Source organism: Mauremys reevesii, linkage group 5 (genome assembly GCF_016161935.1).
Source record: "Mauremys reevesii isolate NIE-2019 linkage group 5, ASM1616193v1, whole genome shotgun sequence".
NCBI classification, from domain to species: Eukaryota; Metazoa; Chordata; order Testudines; family Geoemydidae; genus Mauremys; species Mauremys reevesii.
In genome coordinates this window covers 51047702-51066058 of record NC_052627.1, presented here as the reverse complement: position 1 = coordinate 51066058, position 18357 = coordinate 51047702, and the positions used below count along the sequence as shown (strand labels likewise).

General features: G+C 41.1%; 1 long non-coding RNA gene across 2 annotated transcripts in view; it reads left to right on the top strand.

The window, feature by feature from the left end:
- LOC120406201 overlaps window positions 1–18357 on the top strand; it is a 180970-nt gene that overhangs the window by 73738 nt on the left and 88875 nt on the right. The window lies entirely within an intron of this gene.

Genomic DNA, 18357 nt, shown 5'->3' with positions numbered 1-18357 from the left:
CAAATGAGACTCTCTAAGCCAGTGTTTGAATTTTGCATATAAGTGTCTGTGACCAAATCATCTTTTGATGCCACTTCACATAATACGCTAAGGGCTGGATTGTTGCTTTTCAGCCACTGCTGCGTATAGAAGGCTGTGGAGTGCTGTCCAGGAGGCACACCAAAGTGATTGTTTCTCAGAGAAAAAACGAGGAGTCTTGTGGCACCTTAAAGACTAACAAATTTATTAGAGCATAAGCTTTTGTGGGCTATGAACCATTTCTTCAGGTGTCTGGAGTGAAAATTACAGTAGGCAGGCATAAATATACAGCACAAGAAAAGATGGGAGTTGCCTTACCAAGTGTGTGGGGGGGTCAATGGTTCAAGCAGGGTGAATGTGTTCCATTCCCAACAGTTGACAAGAAGGTGTGAATCCCTGTCTGAGGGATTGGAGCAAATGCAGTTGTATGTTAGGGCTTGGCTGTAGATGATGGATCGTATGGTGTGTTCTGGATGAAAGCTAGAGGTCAGTTGGTTTCCGGGATAGGGTGGTGTTTATGTGTCCATCCCTTATTTGCACACTAGTGTCCAGGAAATGGATCTCTTGTGTGGACTGGTCCAAGCTGAGGTTGATGGGGGGGTGGAAATTGTTGAAGTCCTGGTGGAATTCTTCAAGGGCCTCCTTCCCATGGGTCCAGATGATGAGCTTTTGATGTCATCAATGTAGCGCAAGTAGAGGAAGGGCACTTGGGTACGAGAGATGAGGAAACATTGTTCTAAGTCTGCCATAAAAATGTTGGCATACTGCGGGGCCATGCGGGTACCCATAGCAGTGTCTCTGACTTGAAGGTATAAATCGTCCCCAAATCTGAAATAGTTGTGGCTGAGGACAAAGTCACAAAGTTCTGACACAAGGTGAGCCATTACATCATCGGGAATACTGTTCCTGACAGCTTGTAGTCCATCTTTGTGTGGAATGTTGGTGTAGAGGGCTTCCACATCCATAGTGGCCAGGATGGTGTTTTCTGGAAGATCACCGATGGATTGTAGTTTCCTGAGGAAGTCAGTGGTGTCTCAAAGATAGCTGGGAGTATTGGTGGTGTAAGGCCTGAGGAGAGAGTCTATATAGCCAGACAATCCTGCTGTCAGGGTGCCAATGCCTGAGATCATGGGGCATCCAGGATTCCCAGGTTTATGGATCTTGGGAAGCAGATAGAATACCCCTGGTTGGGGCTCCCAGGGTGTGTCTGTGTGGATTTGTTCCTGTGTATCTTTAGGGAGTTTCCTGAGCAGATGGTGTAGTTTCTTTTGGTACTCTTCAGTGGTACCAGAGGATAATAGCCTGTAAAATGTGTTGTTGGAGAGTTGTCTAGTGGCCTGTTCATAATCAGATCTGTTCATGATGACTACAGCACCTCCTTTGTCAGCCTCTTTGATTATGATGTCAGAGTTGTTTCTGAAGCTGTGGATGGCGTTGCGTTCTGCACAGCTGAGGTTATGGAGTAAGCAATGCTGCTTGTCCACAATTTCAGCCTGTGTACGTCAGCAGAAGCACTCTATGTAGAAGTCCAGTCTGTTGTTTCGACCATCAGGAGGAGTCCACACAGAATCCTTGTTCTTGTATCGTTGGTAGGATGGTTTCTGTGGGCTACTGCGCTGTTCAGTGTCGTGGTAGAAATATTCCTTGAGGCGGAGATGGTGAAAGTAGGCTTTCAGGTCACTGCAGAACTGTATTGTGTTCGTGGGGGCGGTGGGACAGAAAGAGAGTCCCTGAGATAGCTCAGCAGAAGAGTCTGTCCTAATTGTATAGCTGGATAGATTAACAATATTGCTGGGTGGGTTGAGGGTATGTTTGCCAGGGCTGCTCCTTGTGCACAGCTGGCAAGCAATCTGCTCCTTCCACTTGGACAGGCAGAACAGGTTGTTCACTCCTTACTGCAGGGAAGGAGGGGACAAACAGCCTACTGTGGTGTGTTTTGAAAACTGTGTTAAATTGTGATGTCCTACTTTAAATTGTCAGGGGGTTTTCTGCTTCTTCATGCAGGAAGGGGGCTCAGTCAGAAAGCATGTGATCTGGGCCTAGCAGTGGGCACAGCTCTAATTTTTCAGCCTGCATCAGGTAGACGGGGGAAAACCCCCATCTGAACTGAAATGAAGAAATTCACGGCAGTGTGAGAATTTTCTGCTCAATTAATTTGTTTCCCTGGGTTACCATTTGGACAATATGAGGATCTTAGTGTGTATGATTCCTGTGACAGCATCTTTTCAGATCATGTAGCAAATTCTTCTTCTTTCAGTTGCACAAGTGCAGCTCCACTGAAATCTCTTCAATGGGACCTGACTAGATTGCAGTGGGGCCACATGGGTGCAACTGAGAAATTTCACCCATATTACATATATTTCCCATGATTAATGTTATTACTAGTACCAATATATTTTACTCTTTCTACTGAGTCTTGCTACTGACTTCAGTGAGACCAGGATTGCAGTTGTGATCAGCACTTCTTAGAAGGCAGTGTCACAAAGGTGAGTGAGGTAATATCTTTTATTGGATCAACTTGTATTGGTGGGAGAGACAAGCTTTTGAGCTTACACAGAGCTCTTCTTCAGGTCTGAGAACTTACTCAGAATGTCACAGCTAAATACAAGGTGGAACAGATTGTTTAGCATAAGAAGTTAACACATTTAAAGGGACCATGCAAGGTGGAGGCCTTTTTATTTTTTATTTAATATTTTTATTTTTTATTTTCTTTTGCAGTAAGTCAGAAGAATATTTTACATTTATTATATTTAATGAGATATGTGGCAGTGAACAAGAACTTTCCAAGATTTCCTCTTGCAGTGCACAGTCAGTTGATGACTTAGACCTATAACAGGCTGGCGCTGATGCGGGAATTGAAGGTAAACAGCAGGGGAATATGTCCTATTTCATCACTAGATAGATAACGCTACATAAACAACAGCTAAACAAACTTCAGTGCTAGCAACACTTGTCTGCCATTCAAATTCTATATAAGGAAGTTCTAATTCTTTTTAAACATACCCTTATATGCACAGGCTTACTGATGTGCAGATAAGCTTCTCTCAGTGGTGTGGGAAAAAATTATGATCATATGCTGTATCTTACACAAGTGGGTTTTACTTTCCGTTGACATATTCTAACAAATATGATGCTTAAACTTCAGCTGGATTCAGTCTGTGCTATTTTATGTTGTTACAGCCACCCTAATGCAAGTCACCCCCTCCTGTTCAGTGTTATAATGATCAGTAACTGTAACTGCACGTTCTTCATTATCGTGATCAAGTTTTGCTGAAAGATTACCCACTTCTCAGTGTGACTTACAGAGGTCTATGCACCCCTCTGGGCATAATGTACTAGAGGCAGCAGGTTCTGGTACTCACCATGGAAAGAACTACCTTCAATTTATACTATATTCTAAGATGTGCTCAGCATGACATTCAGTCCCACAAACCTAGTGCAAGTTTCACTGCAGCAGGCAAGAAGGAAACTGGGCAGCTTCTCCTTCCTTAGGCTTATCAGTAAATATCAGTACAACTATGGGATCACATTTCCTCTGAGTGCCAGGTAACTTTGATCACAATTTTATTATCATAATTTTGACATTGGTGTAACTTTTTACTAGATCACGTACTGTACGGGTAGGGACGCCTCATCGTCTGTAGCACTGAGAGAGAGAGAGAGAGAGATTCCCCAAACTGCTGGCAGCAAAAGGCAAAGGTTTGCTATCAAAATATTACTGCATCACACAGTGCCCCCAATCCTTGCTAGAGCAAGGAGTAAAAGACTAGCACAGAGAAATGGACTCAGGTTGCCTACACGGTACAATGACCCACAATTATAAGAACTCTAATGGAACAAAAATTCACTCTCCTCCGGTTTCCACAGTAAACCAAGAATGTCAAAAGTAATTGTCTTCAGGAGGCATATTTCCAATGTTCAAATTCAGAAATACCAGGCTGTCAGCATCAAAAACCTTATTCTTGGTGCTTCAAAAAAGCAAGCAAACTCAAAACACTTTTACTTCCTTATAGCAGGTACCTTGATTAGCAAACCAAAAAGTTAGCATGTACCAGAACTAGCCATTACTACTAGTAGCCTAGTAACCTGTGAAACATTCATGCTGGCCGGGGCTAGTGATATTAGAGTTTATATATTCTGTTGGCTGCTGCCGTTCGAAGGATACATGGCACACTCTTCAGAAGAGACTGGCAACCCACCCAACAGAGGACAGACAAAAACTCACAAAAGCAGTCTCTTATTCCACACCTGGTTGGTATCTGGGCAAAGTCCTGGCTCATCTCATTCTAACTGTAAGCAAATAAATCTAGATTGTAAGGTCTTTGGAATAGACACTGTCTTAGGCTGTGTTTTTAATTTGTAAAGCACCATGCATATAATCGGCATTAAATACACAATACCAATAGTATTAGCACCGAACCTGTCACCATTGCTCTTGATGAAGGTTGTTGCGGATACAAAGAAAATTACTAGAGGGCAAACAGTATTAGGTGTAGTCAATACATATAAAATCATACTTTGTATACTCCCTTCAACTATGTATATTAAATGCTGCTTCTTAATTCTCAATTTAAACTGAACAAATTACATATAATGCAATATTCCTCACACATACAGGTATTGGATCAGATTTTTCCCTCTGTTAATAAGTGGGGTTGCCTGGGGTAACTGAGGGTGGAATGTAGTTCAAAATTCTTTCTTCATATTCATATCCAAATTTTAAAAGGGGCTGTAAATGGCATCCAAATTTTTTACCTGTAATTCTGTTCCACAATCAATCAAAAATGTGGTCAATTCAGGCACAAGTGACAGAATATAGCTGTCTCGTTGTCTGGTTTTCAGGCACAAATAATCTTTGTAGTCAGAAATCCAAGAGTTAGATATTTAAATCCTGTAATTTGCATCTATGATTGACTTAATCTGCAATAGTGCACTCCTGACAGATTGTGAGTGCAAAATGCCATAGACAAAATTAGAGGCTGTTTAAAAACAGTTTGGCCTATGCACCATATTTTAAAATCACTATTACCTGTGGTAGAGAACATTTTCTGTCTCTTCCCACTAGACCAAATCTATTATTTGGAATAGCTCACAAAGAAATAATACTAATGGCTTATATCGACTTAGCCTTCTTGTTTCCAGTCATGCCATCCTTGGGTTTGGATTATTGCTGCCCATGGGTCACGGTGTGCCGGAAAGCAACAGGGGAGGTAGACTTCCTCCTAGTGTGTCTGAGACGCAGAGTCCTATTAAATCAGAAATGACTTCCACTGAAATGCATCCAGCCACCTGTTGGAATGAGCCCGCTGTATAACAGATCCCTGCAACATCGCACAAGAGTTCAGAATAGAAAATGAAGAATACTGTATTTAATTGAAATGCGGGGGAGGGGTGACTTTATAGTCCAAATGTTATCCTAGTGGAATTTGATCACATCTAACATCCCAGTCACCTAATTAGATCAGTGGAATTATCCTCAGCACAAGATCTTTGTTGTAAGTGATGTTTGTGAGTGTATTCCCCAGATAGGATCATTCAGATATGTTATATTATTCTCCCCCCACTCCCAAGTGCCACCATGGGTTTTAACACTAACTGCAGCACAAGTCATTAACTTTCCAAAAACTTCCCTCTTCCATGTGATGTTTTAACTCAGAGAAATATTTGGGGAGCCAGGGACTCACTTAGCATGTGAAAAATGTAGAAGAAAAAAGGAAAGGGAAAGTCAGGCAAGACTGATAAGTGGCCCTGCCAACCTCAGTCCCTGTGCACAACACTTACTTTTTGCTTCAATAAAGTCTATTTCAAAGCAATCTCAATCTTTCATCAAAGAGATTTCCAGTGCACTCCCAATGGGTTTCCATAAATCTCACTGTTCTCTCTCTTTCTTTCACAAAACCAGTTCTTGTGTTTTCATTTCTTTAAATCTTTTATCCTCAGGTTGCTATCAGTGGCAATACGGCTTACATATCAGCAGCTCCAAATATTCCACAAAGTCCTGGCTTGTTCTCACCCTATAGTGCTTACAGTCACAGATGTGATGAAAGAAATTTGAAAGGCACAGCTAGGCAATCTTGAACCAGGCTCAACACATTCCCCTTTTTACAGCTTATTGCTTTCTGGATGTTTCTTTTGACTGGCCATCAATCATCACGTTTGTAACTTTCAAGTCATTCCTGGAATATTTGTTCCTCTGATAAAAGGTAACAATAGCCCAGTATCTGAGAGAAGAAAGATACTTTTGACTTCAAGTTAAACAAATGCTTTGTTCTGGCTCTAGCTTTCCTTTTTATTTGGTTATGGGCGAACTTCCTCAGCAGGGCCACACCAGTTAAGCACACAAGAGAGATCTCTCTTAGGCAAAGTGGCAGTCAGAACCAGAAGAGAGTGAGGTTTGAAGACAAGTGGAGATGAACACTCTCATACAGAGGAACTCCAGGAAATTGGAAGGGAGCAAAGCAGGATGCTAGTTTAGCATTTCCGATTAGTCTCCAAAACTTACTTTACAGAGATTTAAAAAAAAACCCAACACATTTCAACTTTGAAAGCCCCCAGTGAGCCCAGCAACAAAGGCAGCTCATTGCCTGGCTGATGAAACAGCCCAGAGCCTTTAAAAGGCAAAGAAGCTTAAGAAGCTTCAATCAGTACATTTTCTAGGAGCATAGCTTTACTGTGTGCAGAGTGTGAGTGCCCTGGTTCTCCTCTGTTGTTGTATATCGTTATAGTTGGGCAGGGCATTTTTCTCAGTGCAATGAAGCTATTTAATTGAGCAGCTTAACACTTCTATTAGCAAGTAAAACAATATGGCATTTATTAAATACTTTACCCCCCTATTTATTAGTGTATCAATTAGAATATAATTTTTAGAGGGTGGGAGATAAGAGCAAGTGAAAATAACTCGCCTTCTCTCCCTGCTGCACTAATAAAATTCTTCCCCCAAAGCTTTGATTTGCTCCTTCTTTCCTTTGCTTGGATTATTTCCATTTTAAGGCTTCTTACCCTCAGAAGTGACTCACCCTTGTAATTGAGCTGCAGGCTGTGAAACTTTCCCCTTTTTTTGATTAGTCTGGTCCATTGATCAGAATCATTTCTTGCGAAGCTCTGGGAACTTCTGAGTTAGTCTCTTGGAGTTTAATATGTTACTGCTCTCTTTTGATTCTCTTGAATAAGAGAGTGCCAACAGGATTGATGGATTCTTTTGCTCCAGTAGTAACACTGACAGTTAATTCTTGTCCATCAATTCTACGTTCTATAGATAAGTTGCAAATAAAGAAGTTTATTTGTCACTAGTGAATAGAAAGGCAATGGAAATGGGTCCAGATTAGTTAGACTTGAGTAGTTGTAGGTAGGAAAAAGCAGGAGGTGCAACAGTTGGCTCTTAGAAATTGAGAGTAAGGAATTTGATTTTCAGATGATGAAGAATCCAATCATCCACAGTTAACTCATAGGGTTAAATTCATCTCTGGTGTAACTCCATTGTGGAGTTACATCAGGGATTAATTTAGCCTATAATATAAGACAGCTGGCTCTTAGTGTATCGGCACTAAAGCTGTGCAAAACTTTCATACAATACCCAAAGTAGCTACTAAAGGCAGAACTTGCCAGGTTTTATTTCTTTACAAATTCAAAATTGCCCTATTTATTTAACTTCTTAAACTGCACCCGTCACCATGGTATCTGAGAACATACAGATGCCACGGTGAGGGGTACCGGAGAAAATACTAAAATAGGTAAGGCGAAGGTCCACAAATATTTCAGGCTAAGCAAGCCCAGTTTTAAGCATGGATTATGGTTTTGCAATCAAACTAGGTAAAACAGAGTACTTGTTATTGAGATTCTGGATTTGTTCAAACTTGAAATTCAAAATGGGGTTGTGAACTCATAAGAACTCAAACTGCACTGATTCTCATGAACCCTTCTGAACAGAAATTGCTGAGTTTGCGGGAAGGCCCGATTTAAGTCACCATCTCCAGGACAGATTATTAACATCTTTATTTCGAGGCTCAGTGTTGAGTTTGTATACCCCATTCCACTTCTACATATTCCCATGAGGGGCATAATGGCTGTCTCTGTATCACTTCCCAGATGGAAGCCCATTTATGAACTAAGCAGAATATTGGCAGATGTTGCAGTCTACTGCTTTTCCTGGTGTTAGTATATGGTTCAGTGCAGGGGTGATTATGAATATAAAATCAAATACTGTGTTAAATAGTCCTGGTGCTAAAATGCTCAACGTTATCATACAGATCCTAGATCTTAGATTATCCAGATCCCCAGTGCTCTTTCACAAGAGAGAAATCTAAATAACTATTTTGTTTGTTTTTTTTATTTTAATATTCACTTTACTTAGAATTCCCATTTCATCCCATTCAAGTTTGAAATTTGTTATAAAAACTTCTTGTTGCTACTTTGGAATTGTTCAGGTTGTTCCCTGGGATCTGAAAACAAACACATTTGTGGGGAAAAATGGGAATGCAGAGTTTGTAGCCATGACTTTTCAGTATACAAATAAAAGATGATGATGTTGCCAGTTTTCCTAAGCATTGCAGTAGAGTTCTTGAAAAATGTTTTGACATTTTTGCATTTCCTTCTGATATTTTGGGGGTTAATTATTGATAATTTAAGATAGAATAGTTTTCATAGGCATCCATTTTCCTACTTTCTAAATACTTGTCACCATTAAAAAGAACAACATTGGAAATATGGCATGGAAATCCATTCATTTATTTATGTACAGTATATGATACCATCACTCTAGGCTCTGCATAACCGCATGTAATTATCTCTCCCATTATCTCTCTCTTTTTAAATGAGAAGTCACATACTTCTAATTGTCTGTGCCTGAATTTATGCAAATAAATGAAAATGTATGCATTTTTCATCCACTGCTTTCTTTAGGAGGATCTTGAGAAATGTTAAATTATAGTGCTGTATGTATATTACATCCAATTGTTTGTTCCATGTAGGTGGCTGAGATAGGGAGCCCAGAACTCAGTGACTCCATTGGATTAGAACTGTACCATATTCTTCATCCTGTTTTTGGTAGGGAATCTGCAGTGTAGGTTCTTTTGAGCAGGACAAGAAGGGGTGTGTAAAATGAGCTCTGTCTCTTGCCTAGTGCCTCAATTATAGCTGAGGTAAGGGAAAGTGAAAGGACAAACTGTGTTTGTGTATTTTTTCTCTTTTTTTGTTAAACCCCCAGAATGGCTTACATATGGACTAGAAGGGGTGGGGACGTGGGCCTTGGTCCACATCCAGGTTGGGATGATGAGAACTTGTTGTCTGTCTTATGTGTTTGGGTAAAGAGTTTTTCTCTAAACTGTGCAGAGGCATATTTTCCTTGTCAGCATTGGTTGCGGTAATCTGGTATTCTTCTCATATCGCACCCTGTATACCACAGCCATGCGCATACTGCTCTGCAATAATCAACACACTCAGAAGGTGCTGTCTCTTCTGTATCTAAATGAGGACTCCAGTCTCAGGCTCTGTCAAGATGGAATTTTTTAAATTCAAAAAATGTATTAATATCCGGGGTTTTATCAGAGGTGATGGATGGTTTCATTGTACAGACAATGTTTTATGTAATTTTTTTTTAAATAATGTTGTTAATACAGTTTCAGGTCCATCATCCCTAAAATAGCACCTTGGTTGCCCCATGCTCTTGTGAAGAAATGATCTTGATCTTAGCCCATAAAATAGGTTAGATTATCAAGATTTTGATGTTCTACCTAACAATTTGGTCACATTCAAAATAGAAGTTGGCCAAGAGGAGAATGGGGCTCACCAGTATTGTTGGACAAAGAGGACTGTAGAGGAGATGTAGTCTGGTTGGTATTGTGCACTGTCCCTGCCCAGGAGCATGGTGGTGCAGGAAGGGGTAGGAGGGTGAAGGGAGCCACCTGTCTCATATGTGCTCCCCAGATAGGCACAAAGTAGTGCCTGTATTTAGGAGAGCACAGGAATAGCTTCCTCCTACTATTCTCAGGGCACAAAAACTCTCCAAAGGAGGTTGGGGTACAAGAGACTGGTGGGAGCCAGCTTCTTTGGGGCTGATACAGCATGCACACTCCTCAAAGGCATTGTTGATTTGCTGAAGTGGTTATGCTCTGAGTCACAGTCATACCCACACTCCTTTTGGGGAGATGCAGTTCCACAACAACCCCACAAGATGTCCTGTAGGGTGAGGATGAATTCCATCTAGTATAAAAAATGGAGCTAGTGTGGAGGAAGATTATTTGACTTTGGTAACCACTTCATGCTGTGCTGCTATTCTCGTTCTTATCTGCCTCTCCCATGCTCATGGTTTGGATTTCAGATGCCAAAACAACGGAAGTCTAGTGTTCATTCTAATCAACCACTGTGGAGGTTCTAGGGCTCAGCCCGAGTCCAATTCTAACACGGTTTATGCCTGTGCCAAAATCAACAAAGTAAATACTTTTTGATGGTAAGTTGGTTGCAGAGATTGTGAGGAAGATGTACATTTAGCTGTACTATACAGGGAATCCAAGTGGCTTGATTAGTCTGCGTGAGGCCAGTTCCATTCAAAAGAGACATTGGAAATTTTCAGGAAGGCCTATGGCCAAACTGGATTTGTTTTCTAAGATAATTAATTTTGCACCTTAAAATATTTTTGTGATTCTGATGTTTATAGTCCATTTCCCCACCCACCCTTCACTCCCCCTTGTGTTTTTGTTCATTTGCTGCCTTTTTTTGGCCAGACTACTGATAGTCTACAGCATGCTTGCTTCAGTAGATGAAGATCTGTTGTTGTAATTCCTTTTTGTAATTCAGTTAATATACTTTCTCTTCTTTAATAATATCTCCAGGAAATTCAGACATAAATATTTATTAACCATTTGTATCTTTAAGACGAGAAAACAGAATGACTTTGGATTAGATTGGTTCTGCTAATCCTGCCAAAGCCTGGTAAAATATCTCACAGCAGATGATGCCATCTGTCTTAGATTCTGGCTCAACATAAAAGTCAAACTTTCCTTCCTTTCATACTCCTTATGCTTCTAGTCTAAGGCCTGGTCTACACTGAGTGGGGGATCGATCTAAGATATGCAACTTCAGCTACGAGAATAGCGTAGCTGAAGTCAATGTATCTTAGATTGACTTAGATTGACTTACTTCGCGTCCTCGTGGCGCAGCGATGGCCGCTGCTCTCTCATCGACTCCACTTCCGCCTCTCACAGCGATGGAGTTCTGGAGTCAACAGGGAGTGTGTTTGGGGATCAATTTATTGCGTCTAGATGAGACATGAGAAATTGATCCCCGATAGATCGATCACTACCTGCCGATCTGGCTGGTAGTGTAGACGTACACTAAGGGACAAAGTCACTATTGACACAAGCAAATACAATTCCAGTCTTCAGTGGAGCAGCGTCTGTTTAACCCAAAGATGAATTCAGCATGTAGCATAGACCTGATACAAATCGTGTAGACTTCACCCCTGTAATCCAAGCCTTTGGCCTGGTCTACGCTGGGGGCGGGGATCGATCTAAGATACTCAACTTCAGCTACGAGAATAGCGTAGCTGAAGTCGACATATCTTAGATAGACTTAGATTGACTTACTTCGCATCCTCGCAGCGCAAGATCGATGGCTGCCACTCCCCCGTTGACTCCGCTTCCTCCTCTTGCAGCGGTGGAGTTCCGGAGTTGACGGGGAGTGCATTTAGGGATTGATTTATCACATCCAGACGAGACACAATAAATCGATCCCTGATAGATTGATCACTACCCGCCGATCCAGCAGGTAGTGTAGACATACCCGTTGTCATTCTCATCTTAAACTGATACAATGGGCTCTCCATAGGGCTTCATCTTAAATCCATGTGAAAACTGACGCTGGTGCAAAATGTAGATACATATTAAATAGGGCATGTAGTTGTGGGCACAACACCAGCATTTTAGAATCTAATCAGGCTGTGAAAGCCCTAAATAGCTTGGGACCTGCCTAGCTGCAGGATCTTCCTATATCAGGGTTTCTCAAGCAGGGGTCACCACTTGTGCAGGGAAAGCCCCTGGCAGGCTGGGCTGGTTTGTTTACCTGCCCCGTCCGTGGCCGCAGATCACTGCTCCGGGCCAATGGGAGCTGCTGGAAGTGGTGCGGGCCGAGGGATGTACTGGCTGACCCCTGTTTGAGAAACCCTGTCCTATATAATACTGCTGAAGTTGTGATGAGTAGACATGCTTGAGTTGAAGTCTCCTTTGTTTATGAAAGAGGGGGCTGCTGGGAGTCAGATCTCCATGAAGGGTCTTCAACTTTGTCTTTTAGGATGTGTTTTGAAATCCATTGATTTGAACAGGAGTTTGGGAAGGACTGATATATTCAGAACTTGGGTTATTTGATGGGATTTAGTGCTTTGGGGAAGTAGTGGGAGGGGGAGCGATCAGGATGAATGTTTTGTACAGGAGTGGCCACTAGTTTGTGAATGCTGCTTTGGGTGGGTTGTTTCTCCAATTACTTGTCAGAGTGACCAGAGCCCTGGTGTGTCATTTTATGTGTTAAAGAGAAATAAAAACAAATAAATACATTTAAATTGGAACGCATAGAGCTAGAATGAAAAGTTACGCTCTTATGCAGTGGTGCTGGAACAATTTGTATAGTGGAGGTGCTGACAGCCATTGAACCAAACTGTAAACCCTGCATATAATGGAAACCACTTCAAGCCCGGGGGTGCTGCAGCACCCCAGCACCCATAGTTCCAACACCTGTGCTCTTGGGTTCATAACATCCCACTATAAATTGTACTTTTTGCATTTAGTCCCTTTTATGACACCTTACTTTTGCTTTTTTCAGCTGCTTGTTCTAGAACAATAAGATGAGTGGGAGAGAGGTTGCTTTCCAGGTAAAGTGTTCTTCAGGGCTTGCTTTTATTTATTTTTTTAATAGGGCTTGTCAAAAATTTTCATTTTAAAAAATAATTAAGGGGCAAAATTTTCATGAGAACTTTCACAAAAAGGTGTTCTTTTTTCAACCAGCTCTAGGTCTTTTTGTGTGTGAGAAATAAGGAGTGGTTTTGAAATATATTACTGATTACTTTTATATCTCAGCTAAGGCTGAACACTTAATGTAAAGAAGGCACTAGAGATTGTGATAACTAGAGCTGGTCGGAAAATAGTTTTGTTTTTTTCCCACTCAGAAAATGTTGATGAAAACAAACAATATTTTTCATCTAAACTTTCCACAGGAAATTTTTGATTTCTCAGTGAAATTGAAATATTTTGGCTAAAGTCCAAATGATTTCATTTCAGAAATGTTGCTGTTGGATATGTTTTCTTCTTTTCTATAGGCCAGGCTCCTTTGTCAGACTAAGTCTCAAATAATGCAGCACAATAGCCCCTCTTGGACAGGGAAGGTAATTCATCAAGAGAGTCCCTGGGTGTGGTGTATCATGAGAGATGTAGTCTGGTTGGGATGTCTGGCCCATTCAGGAAAATGGGGACATTAGACAACCAAACTACAATTCCTATGAGATACTGTGGCAGCATGTCAAAATAAAATGTTTTGGTTTTCACCATTTGTTTTTTGATGAAATATAAAAAAAATCTGCATTAAACAGACAATTTTGAGAAAAATGATCCAGTTTAAAAAACTGAATTTTCTGTTGAAAGACAGTTTCGACAAAATTTTCAACCAGCCCTAGTGATAACATGTTTGTGTCCCTACCATATGAAGCCCACAGCTCTCTGGTTAGTAGTGTATGCATTTTGTTTTAACTGGTAAGTAACTGCAGAGATACTTAAGCATCCAACTCGGTTTAACTGAAAGATCAGAAAAAAAGAGACAGCCACAGAGGGAAGGCAATAGGCAGCAGCTAGACAAGGGCGGTGAGCTTTGCGAGCTCTCTGTCTTTCTCAGGTTCTGAATATTATGTTTTTATTTGATGCTTGTTAATCCTTTTGTGGGTCTGTAGCTTCAGAAGAGGGCAAAGGTTATACAAGTAAAGATATCCCATACAGCCTTAGCTGTAAAAGAGCTTATGCTTGAGCTCATATGGGTCAAACTGGAGGTCACAAGAATTCCGGCCAACACTGGTACAGATGAATGACTGAACACTGAACATGCTAAAGCAGCAAAAGAAAGCAAGAGGAACAAGTCAGCTGCAAGAATCTTTGCTCACAAATTACAGGGCATCTCCAGAAATCAAAACTTCTCCATAGAAGTCATAATTGTCATAATTACTGCAAGTATAGTTAGTCATTTCACTGGTAAAAAAATCTTCGCTGCAAGAATAATCTCCTTCCCAGTTTTAATCCCTTATTGAATCACTTTATTGATTAATTAAAAAGCCAGGTTTGTTAAATATAGATGTACAAATGTGTTCTATAGTATTCAAACATATGACAGATTCATCAGCATGCCCATCTATAGTAAATCTGTATTACATATTTATTAGCAACTTAATTTAAAAAAAGAAGTGCTGGCATCTGGGCCATTTCCCTCCCAGTTTTAGCAGGTCTGAGGGATGTTGGATTTCTTATTCAGTACAATTGTATAAACAGACCACCTCAGCTCCTCCTCAGGCAGGTCCTCTAGAGGGAGCATGGACAGAGGTGAGTGAAGCTTTGAAGGGTGGCAGACATACCTCTTGCCTTTTCTCTCTTTTTGGGTAATGAATAGGGGTGTCACCAGCTGCCTGGCTTGTGTTCATCACTGTCAGCCCTGGCAGTGTAACAGATAACAGGATAGATTCAAGGCCACCAAGGGAATGGAGCCTGACAGGACCTCATTCATCACTTCCCTTTTAGGGGTCTCTGTGGAAGAGCCAGCGTCAAAGAAGTAATCGAAGCTCACAGGGCCATGTGGGGGTTGAGGAGGGCTGCTTTGCATTGCAAACAAACCTAAGCTGTCAAATCTATTTTGTAAATGAAGTGTTTTTCTGGAGACAGTGTGTTTATAACTGTCATGCTAGGTATACTCTCTCTAATATACTACTACTGTGGCAGCTTTGGCCATCAACCTTTTCTTGCCAGTGTCCCAATAAATATTACAATTATAGGGAGACATTACAAAAATGTACACTTTAAAAAATGGTTCATTCTTGACCCTTCATTTGACAAGTAGCCTCTTGTTTTCTCTTCAGTTCTGCTCCATGCATTTGAACTCCATTCCTCTTTGTGCAATTGGGCCAGTAAGTATGATGCCTAGCCTTTTGCAGTTTGTACACATGGGATCAATTTGCCACTGGCTCTGTGAGCTGCATGACAGTAGATGAGTCTGCCTGTGAGATAAAGACATCCTGCTTATATGGAATCAAAGTGCCATGGGAGAATGAATGCTTTTTGGCCACAAGAGCTAGGCTGATGTTGATAACCCTCAGATGTGAAGACAGAAGTCAATAGCATTAACTTTTAGAGTAGGAATATGTAAGGAGTCTTTTCAGCTTGAGGTGAGACAGATTGATGTCAGAGTGCACTGCTTTATAAGTCAGAAAATAGGACTCCACCGGGGCTACTGATTTTATTAGGGTCAAAATGTACTGACCAAGTTTGACTCTCTTCTAATTGCCAATTGACTGTTATATGCAGATAGGCCTAACTTATCTACAACTGTAGATGTTTTTACTCCTGCTCCCAGTGCCAGCTGGCTTTCTCCTGATCTGGACAATACTCCTTAGTACAGTACAGTAGGGTGTGCCCTATTTACCATTTATGAGGCAGCTCTACAGCTAATTCAATACAGAGCCATCCACTACAAGAGTATTTCTGCTGCCATATCATGGGTGAGAATAATGCCCTAGTGACTGAGAAGGCAGAAGCTCTTACTGGCTGTTGCAGAAAACCATGCTGAGGACTGTTTTAATCCAGTGCTCCCTGAAGACATGGTGGACTGTATATGGGGACACTTGGATCCAGGAACTGAGCAAGAGGGCTGTGGGATACGCTAGTTAGGGTACATCAACACATCAAAATAAAGTGTGATTGTAGCATGGCTAGCCGTATCCATGTTAGTTTAAAACTACCTAGCATGGGTAATGATAGCAGTGTAGATGTGGTGGTACCGATCTCTGTATGGGCTAGCAATTTGAGGTCCCCCAGGTCCACACCGGGCTTGTACTTGGGTGGCTAATGTATGCAGAAGTCTGTATGGCCATGTCTTCACTCCTGTTGTTACCTGTGCTAGCTAGATTAAAGCTAGCGTGGGTATGCCTACCGTGCTGCAATTACTCTTTCATTGGCCATGTAGTCATACCTTTCTGTCCCCTGAGGACATCAGCAGATAAGGAGAGGTTCCCAGTGCGGAAGAGCATAATTTGAGCATAAACTCAATCCAGCGCTGCATCAGACTGTCAGGACAGCAACTTCCTATCAGATTCTTTTTCAAATATTTTGAAGTATTTAATATAAGTAGTAATATACACTTCTTATGGTTAGAAGTATGGGTTAAGAATAGTATTATACAATACACTGAGTTTTTCTTTTAACTTGCTGCTTTGAAGCTTTCCAGTCCTAAGCTCTCTTGAAGCAGCAAAATCTTTGTGAATCCTGGAAGTAGCACCACCTTAGTGCAGGTGACTGAATAAAACAGTCTGTGCTTGACAATAATAAATTGTGTTTGCCCAAACTACAATCAAATGTTTCCTCCCTTAACGGTATTCAAAGGAAATCCCATAGCAAAATTTTTGCTAAAGATTGGAAAGAAATGAACAAGATAATGATCTTACATTAGTGTAGCACCTTTCATCCAGGAGAATCCCAAGTGTGTTACAAAGTGATTTTTACAAGCTCTATGCAGGAATCACTTAATGCACCATTGAAAAATGGCCCCCTCAAGGGTGAAACACAGCAACTACTAACAACATCCAGTATCACTAATCACTAGTATAAGAACTAATTCATAGTGTCTGGAAGGTATTAATGGCTGCCACCATGCAAGTCTTCGATCTATAGACAATCAAAGATCTTATTAAAGATGATGGGTGTGCTAAATACCTTTTCTTTCAGGCAAGATGGAAGACGGAATTAAATACCCCTTTATGAAGTGACAATTGGAAACAATAAGAAGTCACCACCCAAGGCAATGGGCCTCATGGCAAGGCTAATCAGATGCTAAGGGCATGTCTACACTATGGGTGCTACAGAGGCACAGCTACAGTGCTGCAGCTATGCTGCTGTAGTGCCTTGGTATAGATGCTTCCTACAGCAACGGAAGGGGTTTTTCCATTTGTTGTAGGTAATTCACCTTGCTAAGTGGCGGTAGCTAGGCCAACAGATGAATTCCCCATCAACCTAGGTGCATCTATACTGGGGATTAGGTCGGCTTACCTGTGGCTCAAAGGGGTGTGAATTTTTCACACCCCTCAGCACCATAACTGTGTTGACCTAATTTTCAAGTGTAGACCAGACTAAGCTATGTGGGTTAAAGAGTTTCCCTGTAATTGCAAATGCAGGGGCAAGGGAATTGCTTGGTTGCAGCTGTGTGTGTCTGTGGGATAGAAAACTAGCAGACAGCGAGAGAAGAATGAAGAGAGTGACCCTGAGAAAGAGCAGAGATGGAGCGCCTGGGCAGGCTTGGTAATTGTGAACAAGGAAACAGCTCCAGTTGTTTCCTCTACTGTGTTCAGAGAAACAGGAGTTTTTGATCATTCTCTGTAGGTAAACAGGATTTACCAAAGATATGCATAATCAATTTTTCCTCCTAAAATTGGAACAACCTGGCAAAGCCCCAAATATTGGGTAATCACTCTGGGACACAGGGGGCAATAATAATTTATTCAAGTAAAAATACAGGAAAACTTTTAGGAGGCAGAATACAATTACCCAAACTGGAATTTGGTCAGCACATGACGGTTAAGACCTTTATTCATGAGAAAAGCACCATAGGTTTTTATTCATCACAATTGGTCAGAACCTCTCTTTTTATATTCCTTCTGAAAGGTGGCACTTCCAACAGCTCAGTGTCTCCCACTATCATGCTGGGTTAATTGGTTCAATACTGATGCAGAGGAAAGAATGCCACTAACCACAACTTCCTATAGTATTTGGGTTTTCATGGGAGATAAAGGTTTTCACAGTCAAAACTTGTACTGATTGATAGGTAGAGAGATTTAAGTATCACAATTCAGATGAATAGAACATTCCATTTGGGGAGGGGGTGGAACTGGATTTTGACCCATTATAAAGAAAGAAAGAAAAAAGTGTAAAATTCAGATGCAGATCCAGATTTTGAACAATGCCAATCCAGTGTTTTGGTTTAGGACCAACCCTTGTTTATAGGTATGCAACTAGTGCTAAATAGCATTAAAAATTACTTCAGGCGTTGTATGTGGCACAATGGAAGTGTGTTAATGAGAGTCATTGTGAAAGGTCATGAGTTAAAGGGAGAAAA